Source organism: Malaclemys terrapin, chromosome 7, assembly GCF_027887155.1.
Source record: "Malaclemys terrapin pileata isolate rMalTer1 chromosome 7, rMalTer1.hap1, whole genome shotgun sequence".
NCBI lineage: Eukaryota > Metazoa > Chordata > Testudines > Emydidae > Malaclemys > Malaclemys terrapin.
The window spans coordinates 33,658,542-33,674,372 of NC_071511.1; the positions used below are offsets into that span (position 1 = coordinate 33,658,542).

The following is a 15,831-nucleotide window of genomic DNA, read 5'->3' on the forward strand; positions in this document are numbered from 1 at the left end:
GGCACTCAGCAATCCTGTGAGAATGACAATAAAAACACCACATCCACAGGTCCTGGTATCCAGTCGGCATTTGGGCATTGTGCCTAGAACATAATTGTTACAGGATTAATTCTATGATTAATTCTGTTCTGCAAACAATTGAATCTGTGAAACGTAAACCCACATCAATTTACCATCCTTATCAATGCGGTCAATGAGAGGGCTGAGGCAATCAACTATGGAGTAGGGACCAGTCCACTTTGACTCCAGTGTGTGATCCCTTTTGCCCAATTTTAAATACATGACCTGATCTCCTGCTTCCCGCAGTTGAGAGTCCCCAGCTTTTTGCTGATCCATTCTTTTGTTCATTAGCTCAATAGCTTGAGTCACCCTGTACTGTAGGGTGCTTTTATCTTCCTGCTGCTGCTCCAGCCATTGCCAGTGCTCATGAGTCCCAGGTGGGTTGTCCCCTGTCAATTCCACAGTTTGCTCTGCTGCGATAACCCATTATACAGTACTTTTCATAGCTTGCCCAAAGAGAATTTGATACAGGTGGATTTTAGTCCTAGCCTATCACTGCTACGAAGGGCAGCCAGAATAAGTGGCAGCTTCTCAGGTAGGGTTACCATATGTCCGTATTTTCCCAGACTTGTCCGGCTTTTTAGTTCTTAAATCGCCAGCCGGGAGGAATTTTTAAATATCTAAAAAGTCTGGGAAAATACGGACATATGGTAACCCTAAGTCCAAAGTCCTGGGGCTGGCGGCACTTCCTGGGGTAGCTCCCGGCATCTGACCACCAGCAGAAGCCTGCAGCGTGGGTGGCCCCTAGGCACAGAGGCGGAGGGGGTCTCTGTGTGCTGCACCGGCTCCCTCCTGCCCAATCAGAGCTGCGGGGGCGGGGCTTGCAGGCGCCAGCAGTGAGCAGAGAGCCCTCTGCCCCCCCCCCGACCCGAACCGACCCTAGGGGCCAGAGGGACCTGCGGATGCTTCCCGGGAGCTGCCCCAGGTAAGCACCGCCAGGACTCCCCACCTTGCCCCCCGGCAGGTCCCTCTGGCTCTTAGGGTCAGGGCAGGGCGGGACGGAGGGCTCTCTGTGCGCTGCCGGCACCTGCAAGCCCCACTCCGCGGTTCCAGCAGCTTCCATTAGCACTTTTCCCAGCCAATGGGAGCCACGGAGCTCGTGCTTGTGGCAGGCACAGCACGTGGAGACCCCTCGGCTATCCCTGATCCTAGGAGCCAGAGGGACTTGAGGCAGGAGGGGTGAGTAGACAAGCGGGACGGGGTGAAGAGGCGAGCGGTGAGCAGTGGTGGTTGAGAAGGTGAGGGGTGAGTAGGTGAGCGGGGGGCCAGCGGCGGGTCAGTGGGGGTTGAAGAGGTGAGTGGCGAGGGAGCCAGCGGTGGGTGGGCGGGTTGGGGTGAGGAGGCAAGAAGCAGCGAGCCAGTGGTAGGCGGAGGTTCTCAGGGCAGGCATGGGGGTTTCTGGCAGGGGAGTGAGGAGGCAAGCAGCAGGTGAGAGGAGGTGAGCGGTGGGTGGGAGAATGAGGAGGGACACAGCAAGTCAGTGGCGGGCCAGGGGTAAAGAGGGGTGCGGTGGCAGGGCCGACTGTGGAGGGGGCAGGACCTGGGGCAGAGTAGGGGCGGAGCGTGGGAGGAGCGGGGGTGGACTGTGGGTGTGGCCAACACCTCCCATGGAGTGTCCTCTTTTTTTAATGTTCAAATATGGTAACCCTATCTCAGGCCAATTTCTGCCAGTGTTATCTATGACCTTTCTCAGTGCTTCTGTGATAGTGCGGTTCATTCTTTTCACTTACCCTACAGGCCTCAATCTTCTGGCTATGTGGAATTTGTGAGTAATTCCCAGAGCACAACTCCCCTACAACTGCCCCTCCGTTATCAGAGTTGATGACCTCAGGCGGTCCATATCTGCATACCCAGGACCGGCTCTGGCTTTTTGGCCGCCACAAGCAAAAAAACAAAACAAAACAAAACAAAACAAAAAAAAAGGGGCGGCCGGAACGGCAAAGCAAAAAAAAAACCTGCGGCACAGCTGGAGCGCGGGTGCAGGGGGACTGGCTGGGGGGGGGGAGGAGGGAGCGGGCGGGAGAGAGAGAGAGAAGGAGGCAGCCAGGGCTACAGCAGGGGCGCTGCCACGCGGCCCCTCCCGCTGCGCTGCCGACTGCCGCGAGGGCTCCGCTCCGGTCGGCGGGGAGTGAAGGAAGAGGACTGCCCTGCAGGGCGCTCTGGTTCTCTGCGCCGCCGCTCCCTACAGCTGGCCCTGTGCATACCACTTCTGAAAACAGCTTCTTGTTAGCCGTCTGAGCACTGTTGTTCCTTGTGGGGAAGGCTTCAACCCATCCTGAAAATGAATCTATAATCACAAGTAAATACCAGAATCCTTCCTTATTTCTGGACAACTTATAAATTAAATCCATTTGGATTCTATGCCATGGGCCCAGTCGTCGTTGGTGGAGCATCTGAGGTTGGTGTGGGGGTCGAGCTTTATTCCTGGCACATTGTAACCCACATCTCTACATCCTCTCTCATGCACTTCCATTCTGCTCCTTGCTTTAACCTTCTCAGCATCCCCTCCATTCCTTCATGCATGAACTGGTGAGGTATGCTCACTAGTTCTTGTCTCTCAATTCTCCTGGGGGTGCGGATAGTATCCTGAGCCTTCTGTTCCTGTTTTCTGGTTACCACCGCTACTCCTTCATAATATCTCTCTATTGCATCAGCACGGTTATTCCAAATAGTCTCAGCTGCTGAGCCCGTACTGTGTGGCTTTACCTGTCTGATCTTTAGTTGATCAGGGTGGGTGGTAACTAGGGTGACCAGATGTTCCGATTTTATAGGGACAGTCCCGATTTTGGGGTCTTTTTCTTATATAGGCTCCTATTACCCTCCACCCCGTCCCGATTTTTCACATTTGCTGTCTGGTCACCCTAGTGGTAACCCAAGCATAAATCCATTTCCACTCCTCTACACATGCTCTCTCTTTTCCATCTGCAGATTTCCAGTCATTCCTTTGCCAGTCAAACATCCAGTGTTGTGCTCTGTTCACACAATAATTACTGTCAGCATAAATATACACTTAGGGGAGTTCTCATTCTGTTTTAAAACTTGATATACAGTGTGTAGTTCGGCGTGTTGTGCTGAGCCGTGATCCAAATATCTTTTGATTACTTCTTCTTCTAAATTTATGGCAGCATATTTAATTATTTTCTTGCCTTGGATTACCATGGAACTGCCATCAGTGAACCAGATATATTTCTCCTGGCCCATTGTATTCAATTCTTCGAGAGGGGGGTGCCATACATATGACCTTCTCCCCCTGCACCCGCTTTAATGGCTACCACCTGTCTAGTGGCAAAGCCCAATTTCTGTCTCAGACTCTTAATTAGTGACTCGCAGCGGCTATGATTTGTGGGTGTTCTACCCTGCTCCAGTGTTAATTTCTTTACCATGGTTTGGAGCGCATGATTCTCTCTTGCAATTCTTTCAGAGGCTTCAGCCTGATCTGCCAGGAATTTTTCTCTTTCTCTGCATTCCCGGAGCACCTCTTTTATTATTTCCATCTGGCTCTGTGTATTCGTAGCCAGCACCTTCCAATTGTCTGCTCCCTTTTCCGTTCAGTTTAGCTTTTCCTGTAGAGATGCCTTTTCCTCTTTACAGGAAGCTAAGCGGAGGTAAGAATCATTACATGCCTCCCACAATAGCCAAATTGCTGCTGCAACTCTTTTGGCAGCACTAGAGGGTTTATACACGAGGATATACTGAACCAATCTATCCTCTAGGTCTGAAATGGTGCAGACATCAGCTAGGGCTTGTTCAGTCCAAGGACTGTGCCCATATTTTTGAAGGATTTGTTTAAAAGGAGTGATCTCTTTGACAAAAGATGAGGTTGGGGCTACCTCCAGTTCTACTCCCCCTTCAGGCAAAAGCTTACCCTGCCTTTTCTTGAACATTTTTTAAAAGCTTGTTCAAACTTTCTCGTCACCCCTGACACAGGTCAGCGAGTGACACAGCCTGGATTCTGAAATCGTAGCTGAATAATATTTTTACCTCTGCCTATATATATCCTTCAAGGCCAGGAGGTTGACAAACTCCTATATCCTTCAAAGTTTGTCTGGTTGGCAAGATAGAAGTGCCAAGCTCTATAGAGCTGGCGGTGTGTACACCAATTTTCACAATAACCAAGACATATGCCAATATTCCCCCTTTCGCAATTCTCCACCAAAATGTTATACCAATGAAATAAAAACCAGCATGAGCTTATAAAGGGGATAAGGCAAAATGCCACGTTGATTGTGATCTATAACTGACTGCTTACTATGATTCTAACATTCCATTCAATTTCACATTCATTCACACATTCATTCATACACACACAGGTTCTGCAAGGTTGTTATCATAATTACCAGCCTTAGAGTTGTTCATGCCAAGCTACTGGCTAGGTGGCCTGGACATGAGGATGGAGCCGAGTCTTGTCAGATGCACATCTGATGCTCCTGGAGGGTGGTTGCAGAACCAGACTCAAAGTTCTCAGTTTTTAGAGTCTGTCTTTATAGGAATTCATCCTCATTCAAATCTATAGGGTTTGCTTCGTCATGCTGTTTTCACATTTGAAGTGATAATCAATTACTGTTCTCACGTTTAAAATGATAGTCCATCATGTTATTATCTTGTTCTTGTATCTTGGTCATCCAGTTATCTCCATCCTGCGCATTCTTCGGCCAAATGTTCCTGGGTGGTTATTATTTATTAGGCTGGCACTTCAACCTTTTATTACTCATTCAAACATACGTTTACAATCACACCCTATTTCACGTAACTTAACTATTCTCAAATCATTAGAGCAAGACAGACTCCAATGAATCTATCCGTGCCACTTGTCACACATGAAAAGAAAATAAGCAAGATAGGTATGTAAAAGTGGAGGAACAACAAATTTTGTTCCTGAATTCAGAAAAAAACATTTTGTAACATGTTGTTATCTTATCACTTTTAGGACAAACTCTTTGTCTCTGAATGTTTTTCTACAATTAGCACAGACCTTGCAAACTAACAGGCCTGCGTCAAACTCAGCAGTCTGAGCGAATGAGCTGAGAGACCTATTTCTTTCTAATAATACAAGCCAAATCCGGAGTCTGTACTGGACCATATTTTCCCCAAAATAATTAATGTATTAATTATTACTATTAATCCAACACTACCCCTCTGTCGAAAGGGCTGGGAAGAAGGAAGTGAGGGGGTGGAGGGTCGGCAGGGTGCTATATTGGGCGCCATGAAGGCGTGACTCCAGGTGGTGCCCAGGACGACCCTACGGATGCTGCTAAGGGAAAAATCTTCCGGCTGGCGTGCATGTGGCGCGCACACACCTGGTTGGAATGGACATGCACAACACATCTCGAAGAACAATAATTACAAGAAGGTGAGTAACAAAAAGAATCAAAGCAGCTCTGCTGAGGAACCTGCGGGAGCAGATTGCCCAGTATCTCCGCGAGAGTTTCCTGGAGATCTCTGAGGGAGATTCACGTGAAATGAGGGAATGTATCAACAGCCTGTTCCACCGCTCAAACTAGGCATGATGTGGGAGACAAGCCTGCTTTCTTCAACCCTCCTGCCCCCAGCAATTCCCAAAATCAGATCCACTTACTGGGGCCTCCTCTCCTGTTTGTGCTTCGCCAATATCCGACTGCTGTGACCGGCTAGGCTCCTCCGGGGAGGAATGAGCTCCTGGCTGCAGGCATCTCTGGCCTCTGAGTCCTCCTCTACCGCTGGTTTCCCCTCCCCTTCTTCATCCAAGATGGCCTCCTCCTGGCTCTGTCCACTCTCGGCCAGCAATGAAGTCAATGAAGTATCCACAGGGGACTTCACAGTGGAGGTGGGATCACCACCGAGTATTGCGTCCAGCTCTTTGTAGAACCGGCAGCCCGTGTGCACAGCACACATGTGGGATTTCTCCTCTAGCTCTCCAGCTAATCCATGCTCTGTCCTTTCTTAACTCCACTCTAGCTGCCAAGAGGCCCAGCACACACAGTGGTTCCCACAGTATAATGCAGCAAGGTTCTACGACAATCTCTACAGTGCTGAGGTGAGAATTAACCCAGGGCTAGGGGGCAGCAGCGGACGGGGGCGGAGGGAACAGCAGAACTTCTGCCCCCAAGAGTTTCAAGGAGGGCTGGCCATTGCTGTGAGAAACAGGGAAGCACAGCAGCACGAACACAGCATGAGCGGCTTGTGAGAACCATTATTCTCAGGCCCCTGGTTTGGGCTCCGGCCCATTAGAGGAGACCACGGGGGAGGGAAAGAAGGTGGGCTCTATCCAATTAACAGTCAGTCCCTTTACTATTAGTGAGGAAATTCCGCTTGCTGTAGTGCAGTCAGCTTGGGGGACTCCAGGCAGCCGGATTTAGTATCTCGGTGGCCCCTGATGTTTGTAGGTGAGCTAAGAACGAAGTCGAACACCCTCATGCTTCGGGGGAGGAGGGAATCCCACCCCACGTGGGCCAGGTGTGGTACAGCCAGGTGTACACTGATGAAGCAGCAGGCAGGACAGACAACTGTACAAGCAAATGGTCTAGCTGCCTCTTCCTGGGGCAGGGGCTTTGGAGGAAGTGTCTGAGGGAGACGGGCAGGGAGGGCAATACACAGCCATGTTTCACCAACCCCCTGCTACCTGTGGTTCTCCCCACTCCGACAGGCGGCTGCCTGGGTGAACTTCTTCTTCTGGTGTCTGCTGATGGTCCTGATGCTCGTGCAGCGCAGACAGGAAGCCCCGTTCCAGCTCCTGCAGCGCAACGACCCCGAGTGGAGCTCCGAGACAGACGCCATCTTTGGTGCCCGGCCACAGAGGCCATGAGACTGGGAGGGACAAGTAGCCTCAGTTTGGGCAAGGGGGGGAATGTGTTTGTGTGTGTGAGAGAGAGAGCGAGCGCACGCATGAAGGGGGGAGAGGAGAGGGCTGGAAGCATCCCCCTTCCCCCGTGCCTTTCTTCTGGCTTCAGGGGTGCTCTGCTTGTCCTCCTCTGGCCATTCTGGTTCTTGATAGTGAGGGAAGCCAATGGGCTGGCCAGTAATCCTGGCTGTCTGGCGTGATCCCACTCATAGTCCCAACCTCCAGTACCTGTCTCCTCCCACCTCCACCCGTACAGAGGGGGTGGGCCAGGCTAGGGTTCACCTCGCACACAGGCACCCTACGGGGGGGGCGGGGTGTTCTGAATATGAGAGGATCTCAGCACAGACATGAGCTGTGCAGCGCTCCTTGACATCCCCACCGGAACCCACTGTTGACACTGCAGGTTCCGTAATCCTTGGATCTGAGGGACACCGGCAGCCAGATCCAATCTCCCCTCCCCCGAAGCTCTCTGATGTCAGTGTGATGGGCTTTATGTAAGACCGTGGGGTGCATCTGCTTTAAATACCAGAGACACTGGGAGTGCATGAGCCCATTCCAGCTGGGCGTGTGTAATCACAGAACTAGCTTAGTGGAGGCAGAGCGATTCTTCTCAGGGAGTGGGGAAAGGAGGGCTTAGAGCGGGACCCTGCCCGGATGGGAAGGACAAGCCCCAGCAGCACCACTGTGACACTCGTTACAGGATGTGGGGCCCAAGTGCCAATGGGCTGGGTGTCTGATTGTCCAAAGCTGGTTGCCGTACCCTCTCAGCGAGAGGGCACTTCATTTCAGGAGCCAAAGAGAGAATGCCAGCTGCCTAACTGCAGGCGATCCTGCTGGGCCAGCAAGTCCCTTCCACGGGGTGTTTGAAGACCAGAGCAAGAGGGAAGGGCCCATTCATGCCTAAATGCCTCTGCAGACCCCGCTCCTGCTCAGGGGTCGGGATCTCCTTGCACCATTATTGTATGTGGAACTGGGCCCGTTTCTTGTGCCTTTTCATTTTGTATTAATCCTTGTTATTAAAATGATTTTCACCAGATCAGCTTGTGCAGGGGCCATTTAGTCTTCCTGGAAACCCCCCCAGATGCTGTTACTACTCAGTACAACCGCATGTGGAGACCCACACCCAGCTATATTGCATGAATGCTACCAGAGCCACTCATGAATCACACAAAGAAAGGCACCACCCAAATCCCCCCAGCTCCCAGCACTGTACCTCAGGAATATACCATCTTGCACTGCTCAAGATGAGTAATGCAGATTTATTAACTGGTTCACCACTTCATCAATGGAAAATGGACATGCCCCAGCCTTTGTGACCTGAGCAGATTTACCAAACGCTTCAGGCAAACTTGCTGGAGTTATCAAAAGAAAATAAAAGATAAGCACGCAGTCTAAACTCTCAAGCTATAGACTGGGTGACATCTAGATTAAGCAGTTTTTCTTACTGCACTGGATATTGCAGGTTGGTCACAGTCTTTCATCTGCAGGCTTTTCCTCTTAGCCTCAGGACAATCTCTTCAGCTCCAGCTTTCTTGTTGCCTTCAGCGTAGGTAGGGGAGAAGAGAAAGGACGAAGCATGTGGCCACTGTGTTGTGCTTTATACCCTTGGTCCATGTGCTTGGAGAAAACGAGTCCAGGCATATCTGGTGGGCATTGCTGAGTCCCTAGAGCAATTCTCTGGTGTGGCCTTGTGCAAGTGAGTCATTGCATTGTAGCTCCCTTGCTGGACAATGGCTATTGATGGTTGTTTGACACCCACCCTGATGTTGGTTAGCTCCTTTGTTCTTGTCTCTGGGGATCTAATATCTGGGCTATTCCTCAGCGTATTTTAGTGGCATCCAGATAACCCAATATCATGACTTCATATGCACTAATGATACACATATTTAGATAGAACAATGGCTTTCAGCGGATCATAATGGAAAATGGACATGCCCCAGCCTTTGTGGCGGGAGGGATAGCTCAGTGGTTTGAGCATTGGCCTGCTAAACCCAGGATTGTGAGTTCAGTCCTTGAAGGGGCCATTTAGGGATCTGGGGCAAAAATCTGTCTAGGGATTGGTCCTGCTTTGAGCAGGGGGTTGGACTAGATGACCTCCTGAGGTCCCTTCCAACCCTGATATTCTATGATAACCTTTCCCCAATACCTCTCCTGGCATGATTTAGATGAAATATCACAATCATATATACACGATGACTATGGGGGTTACAGGGCGCTCCCCCCGGGATATAGAATGTCACAATAGTGTGCTCTGTTTGGCTGGGGCACCGTATCCTGAGCCTAGCTGTTCTGTTCATTCCCTCTGGGGCACCTGGCATTGGCCACTGTCGGAAGACAGGACACTGGACTAGATGGATCATTGGTCTGACCCGGTATGGCCAGTCTCATGTTCTTATGGACTTGTCATCCAGTCATTGCAAGGCCCTCTATAAACATTCTGGTATCAGTCCGGCTCCGTAAGATGGAACAGGATCTAGGTCCTGTCTTCAGTACTTAGTGGATTCCCATTCCAATGATATCTGAGCCCCTCGCAATCTCTTAACATATTTATGTTCACGACATCCCTAAGATGAACGGCAGGGCTGTTATTCCCATTGACCAGATGGCAAAGTGAGGCACAGGGAAACTATGTGACTTGCCCGGGGTGACAGGTCTGGGTCTCCCAAGTCCTAGGCTAGTGCCCCACAGCAGCTCTCCATCTTACAAAGGGGGACACCAAAGCACAGGCTGGGAAAGTGACTTAAAAGTTCAGTTACACAGTGAGTCAAAGGAACTAAGAAATGAATTCAAATTTACAGTGAAATTAGGGAAGAAAAGAGGGCAGATTTTGTTGCACAGAGCATGAGGCAGAACCTTTTAAACAAAATCCTTGAGGCTTTTACTTACAACATGCAAGAGATACCATATTCTGGCCCAGTATGAAAGTACAAGGTGAGTTACTGCAGTATGTGTATAGCACCTAAGGCAAAATACCGAAGAATCAACAATTGTGTGGGCACCCAGTAGCTTTTGATGGCACCCCACGGTGCATAGAAACGCCTTGAGATAGAATAAATAGTTGCCAAAAGAAAAGTAATTTACTTGTTTTGCTCTCTTAAATGGCACAACTTCAGGATACCCGACAATAGACGATAAACCTCACAGGAGCTGTTTTCAGTTAACATGGCTTTTCTTAACAGTTTCTTATGAGTTTAGTTCTTAATGAGCATCCACACTAGGGAAAACAGGTGTGCTTTTATTACATGCTAGCCAGGGCCGGCTCCAGGGTTTTGGCCGCCCCAAGCAGCCCCCCCGCCCCCCGCCCAAAAAAACCCAAAAACCAAAAAAAGCCGCAATCGTGATCTGCGGCGGCAATTCAGCGGGAGGTCCTTCGCTTTGAGCGGGAGTGAGGGACCATTCGCCGAATTGCTGCCAAATAGCTGGACGTGCCGCCCCTCTCTGGAGCGGCCGCCCCAAGCACCTGCTTGCCAGGCTGGTGCCTGGAGCCGGCCCGGATGCTAGCTGACCTGGTAAAATCCCAGTGAGGACAAGGCAGTTTGTAGTTTTCACATGTGTTAGCAGTCGCAGGTAATCCCAACCCAAAAGTTTATCTTGATTTGCTAATGTGTTAAAACTACACTTGTCTTGTCTTCACTAGGACTTTATTTTGTGTTAGTTCATGTTAGGAACACGCTTTGTATTCCCATGTGACGACAAGGCCTCAGAGAAGCAGCTGCAATGCATGAATCACTGAATCCTGTACATTTGCAGCAAGCTGGAGTTTCGCACAAAACACAACCCCCTTTCTGAACTAGTGCAAATCATATGTGTTGCCTAAGAAGCATTTGCAACTGGCAAAAGTGTCTAGATCAGGGGTCGGCAACCTTTCAGAAGTGGTGTGCCGAGGTCTTCATTTATTCACTCTAATGTAAGGTTTCGCGTGCCAGTGATACATTTGAACATTTTTAGAAGATCTCTTTCTATAAGTCTATAATATATAACTAAACTATTGTTGTATGTAACATAAGTAAGGTTTTAAAAATTTTTAAGACACTTCATTTCAAATTAAATTAAAATGCAGAGCCCCCCGGACCAGTGGCCCGGACCCGGGCAGTGTTGAGTGCCACTGAAAATCAGCTCGTGTGCCGCCTTTGGCACGTGGGCCATAGGTTGCCTGCCCCGGTCTAGATCAAGGCAAGGTACCCAAGTTCTGTGCCTCGGAATGCTGAACTGTGGGAAAATACTGAATACCATCTTTTCTCCTCCCAAAGAGGGCAGCATTTTCAATTGCAATAGCAACAACAAAGGAAGGCAGGAATAGTATGGAAGAAAGAGCTAGTGAGGATACGTAGGACAACAGTGTGTCAAGAGAGAGCCCAAAAAGATCAATAGAAGGAGAATGGAAGAACAGTTAGAATAAGAACCCAGAGCTAAGAGGTAACCAGCAGGTCTACCTGTACTACACTAGCTATTACGCATGTCTTAAAGCACCATGCTACTCTGGACAGGGACATAAGCAGTATTTGTTAATTAATAACATTTGTGTTGCAATACCCCAGAGGGCTCAGTTTGCTTTCAGAATGTTACGGCACCGAAGCATAAGATACAGTCCAGACCCTGCTTTCAGGGAGTTCACAAGCCAAGTGATATGGTAGTTTTAGTGAAGAACACATACCCATTAACGCAAGCAGAAGTGTTTGAGTCAGGGAGTCTGATTGCCTTTGAGAAAGCAGGGGGCGGGGGGTGGTACGCAGCATGTGGTGATAGACACAGCAACCATTTTTCCTCTGTGTAATGAAAGTCTTAATTTCTCTTTGGGGAAAACATTGCTCTATGCTGGTGGTGTACATTTATTTGTGTGGATAAAAATGAACTTCTTTGTCTGCTACTGGTGGATTTTTAAAAAGCTGATTAAAGTAACAATGTGGGAGTCCACTCTGTGCTGTGACCACTTTCAATAGGCTGGTTAACTACTACTTGCCAGACTGAAGGGCCTTAGAGAGACAAAGGTGGGTGCAGTGATATCTTTTAGTGGACCAACTTGTTGGTGAAAGAAACAAGCTTTCGAGCTATACAGAGCTCTTCCCCAGGTCTGGGGCTATGTCTACACTGGAGACCTTACAGCTGTAGCTGCACTGCTGTAAGATCTCCCGTGTAGCCGCTCTATACTGGCGGGAGAGCTCTCTCCCATCAGCATAATAAAACCATCCCATGAGTGGCGGTAGCTATGTCAATAGGAGAGCATCTCCCAGCGACATAGCGGTGCTTCTGTCAGTGAAACTTATGTCAGTCAGGCATGTGTTTATTTCACACCCCTGACCAACAAAAGTTTTACCAACAAAAGTGCTAGTGTAGACATAGCCTAGGAAAGGTACTTGGTGTTACAGCAAAATACAAGATTGAACGGAGAGTTTAGCCTAAGTAGTTAGCACATAACCTAAGGGACCTTTTTATCGTGCTGTATATTTCAGTATAACCCCCCCTGCTCTAAATAAGAGCAGTTCTATTCCTCTGCTTCCAAAGTTCTTCTCCTATAGCCATGCTGGTCAGTTTCCTCATGTAGACAGGCCCTGAGGCTCCCCTAGATATACCATGATCCAAGCTGATGGGGGTGAGATCTTTGACATGTTCATTGGTGCTTCATTGGAACAAACTACCGAGGGCAGCGGTGGATTCTCCATCTCTGGATGTCTTCAAGTCCGCAGGCCTTTCTGGGAGATAGACTTAGTCCCACATATGTTATTTGGCTCCCTACAGGGGCAAATGGATGAAATTCTATGGCCTGTGTTACACAGGCGGTCAGATCAAATGATCCCATTGTCTCTGCTGCCCTTAAAGTCTAGGAAGCCATTGTTGCTGCTTTGCCAAAAAAAGGAAGGGAGGTGGCAAAGGAACATTTGAGATGACAGCCCCTCCCTAATGAATGGCACATTTTCAGCACTTCAGTAATTTAACTGGGAATCCCGTCTGTCTCTTCTCCGCTGAGCTAGGGCAGACCTACCCCTCAGAAACACTTGGATTCTAATCTCCTCTGAGGCAGATCTCCAGTCAGATCCCACTCTAAGCAGTTTTCTGTGTTTAACCAGTTTTGCTATGGCCAGGGAGAGGGGGATTCTAACCTGGTGGGTAATAGCTGTTTGTGCAAGAAAGCAGTGTGTCTGTGAATGGATTTCAGGGTAGCAGCCGTGTTAGTCTGTATCCTCAAAAAGAACAGGAGTACTTGTGGCACCTTAGAGACTAACAAATTTGTTTGTCTCTAATAAATTTGTTAGTCTCTAAGGTGCCACAAGTACTCCTGTTCTTTCTGTGAATGGAGTTTCTGAATGTCTATTCTAATGTCTCAGAAGTGAATCTGGAATTGGATCAAGAGCAGAAAGATGTCACTGGTCAGGAAAATGTTTCTCAGGAGCAGATTAAAGTAAATGGTCAGGTTAAAGCCCTAACTGAAGAAAGAAAGGGTGAAATATTGGGGGCTAGTACAGCTTGTAGAAGTGAACCTGAAAAAGGTAACTGTGATTTGCTAAAAGTAGCTCAGTGTAGTGAAAAGAGCAGCAGTTTATCTGTTGGGAAGGCAGGGATAAAGGAAGAAGGTGTCTCCAGCTCTTCTTTGTCTGTGAAGCAGACAGAAGGTGCCTTTCAGCCTGTGATGGTTGAAAATAGTGTAGCTGTCTCAAAGTTGGTTCTGGATTCAACTAAAGCCCAGGAAGGAAATGGTCCTAAGTTTGTGTCTGCTGGGGAGAATGGCACTGTAACTAGGTTGCATCCAGTTAGTGTCTTAGCAAAATCCCAGAGACCAGACTTGTATTCTGGTGCTTGTATGCTAATGTGTGATTGGAAAAGGGTATAGCAACTCTGTCTGATCAGGGTAATATCGTAGCCAGGGCACAAGGAGAGCAGAAAGGTAATTTGATTGTGTTACCTACTGATGATGTGGAAACTTGTAGCAAGTAGAAAAAATTCCTGAGCTTGTGTGTGTGTGGCAAAGGGAAGGAGAATGCTTCTAACCTTTTATCTAGTAAGTCTCTGTCTGGGTTTGCCTGAAAGGGGATTGTGTAGAAATCTGCCTGATGGACCAAAGGTGATCTTGGATGTAAGTAAGACCCAGAAAAAGAGTCTGTTGTTGCTGAGGAAAAATGTTCCTTTAGAGCAAGCCCTAGGTGAAGAGGGCAGAGGCAGAATTTCTGTGGGGGGTGACTTGTTGCTTAGAGAAGCTCCTAAGGGAAGGAATCCTCATGATGGTAATCTGGGCAAGCAGTTTACTGCAACTGAAGGGTGTGAAAGTGATTTAATCAGGGAAGTTTCAATTCCTAACAGGCAGAAATTTTCTGTTGTGAATGGATCCACTGACTTTCCTTTTGAAAGATCCAGTGTGGATAGCTTTAAGAAGGTCTCAAATGGAATAAAAGGTGTTAAGAAAGTTGAGCAGCCCTATAACCAAGTGGCTGTGCTTGACCAGCTTATGGGGGAAACAATGGTGTTGGAACAGGAATGTCTCCATTCTGATTCTTTAAGTAAGTAGTCTGTGCTTCAGGGTCTGAGGACAGATTTGGTTACTGGTGTTTCAAAGCAGAACAGTTTTATGGATAAACGCTTAAGGATGCAGGGGAGAGCAAGCAAACTCTCACCCTCAGACTCTTTGAATTTGTGTGGTATCCCTTTAAGACAAAGTCCAGCTTTGGCAATAATAGCAGTTAAGGATATGAAAACGGGGCGGCGGGGAGGGGGGGGGACGGGACGGGGGACTGGCTCCTGTCCATGGTGATGCAAATTACTTGACTGACTGGGAGAGGAAGGACTTGCTAATAGCTGTTAGGACAGAGAGCCCACCCAATCAGCCAGTGAATTCTGTTAAGCAAGAGAAATCAGGGTTTGATCCTGCAGAACAAGGAGAAAAGAGAAAACTGAATTTTGCAAAGGGAAGCCACGGGTTAACCCGAAAATGCCCAAACTCCAATGGTATTGAGCCAAAGGTGTGGCATGACAAACATGACTGTAGATGCATCCACGAAAGCTTATGCTCTAATAAATTTGTTAGTCTCTAAGGTGCCACAGGTACTCCTGTTCTTCTTTTTGCGGATACAGACTAACACGGCTGCTACTCTGAAACATGACTGTAGATGGACACTTGCAATGAATTTGTTGTTATTGCTAATGGTAATTTTTGTAACTAATGTGTTGCTATTACCACAAACTGTAAAAATGTACAATGTGCCTAATCTTTTGGAAGATCCCTTGAACATGTTAAAAGGAATACATGAGAACAGATTTTATGTTAAAAGGCCTTGTTATACTGATGTTTCACAGTTAATGCCTGTAAACAGTACTGGAACTTTTCACAGGGGAAAAGACATTCCAGACCTAATGTGCTGTGTGAAAAGGGAAACTGAGGCACACTACTATATTGCTTTCATGGCTAAATACCAAGATTCCTGTACTATGAACAACCTTAATGTCTACATTGACTTGATGTTGACTGGGTTCCAAACATTTGCCAGAGCTTGTAAAGCGGTTTTCTTTAGCTCTTGGCAAGTTCACACAAGACATACAGGAACCATGCTGCAAGAGCAGATCCAATCCACTATTGTTCTAACCAAGTTTTACCTTGAGTTTGTAAAGACATTCAGTTTATTAAACATGACTTTGATAAACCATTTCTGTTATACACTGGTATGGCTTCTAACCCAATACTAGCTGTAGTGAGACAGACCCAAGGATGGGGAGCTCTTGGGATGCAGTCAGAGATGTTTGTGTCATCCTTTCCTGCATCAGTTTTGCGTTGGGGGTGTGACATTATTGATATAATCTGGGACCATATAGATCATTGTTGCAACCAAGGTCCAGAAGTGGCACCCAAATCTTGTATAAAGGGGGTCAAATGGGGTGTCTAAGACAAGGTTATGGTTTACTGGTTATGATTATGCTGTCTATACGTGTTTATCAATTTTGTAGTTGAAGTTATGAATATTGGCTCTATA

At 48.0% G+C, this 15,831-nt stretch overlaps 1 long non-coding RNA gene across 1 annotated transcript; it reads left to right on the forward strand.

Moving 5' to 3' along the window:
- Positions 1 to 5,957: 5,957 nt before the first annotated feature.
- LOC128840762 (uncharacterized) lies at positions 5,958 to 7,911 on the forward strand. The gene is made up of 2 exons (XR_008445703.1): positions 5,958 to 6,073; positions 6,683 to 7,911. It is a non-coding gene; the product is annotated as an uncharacterized LOC128840762 (long non-coding RNA).
- The last annotated feature ends 7,920 nt before the right edge of the window (positions 7,912 to 15,831 follow it).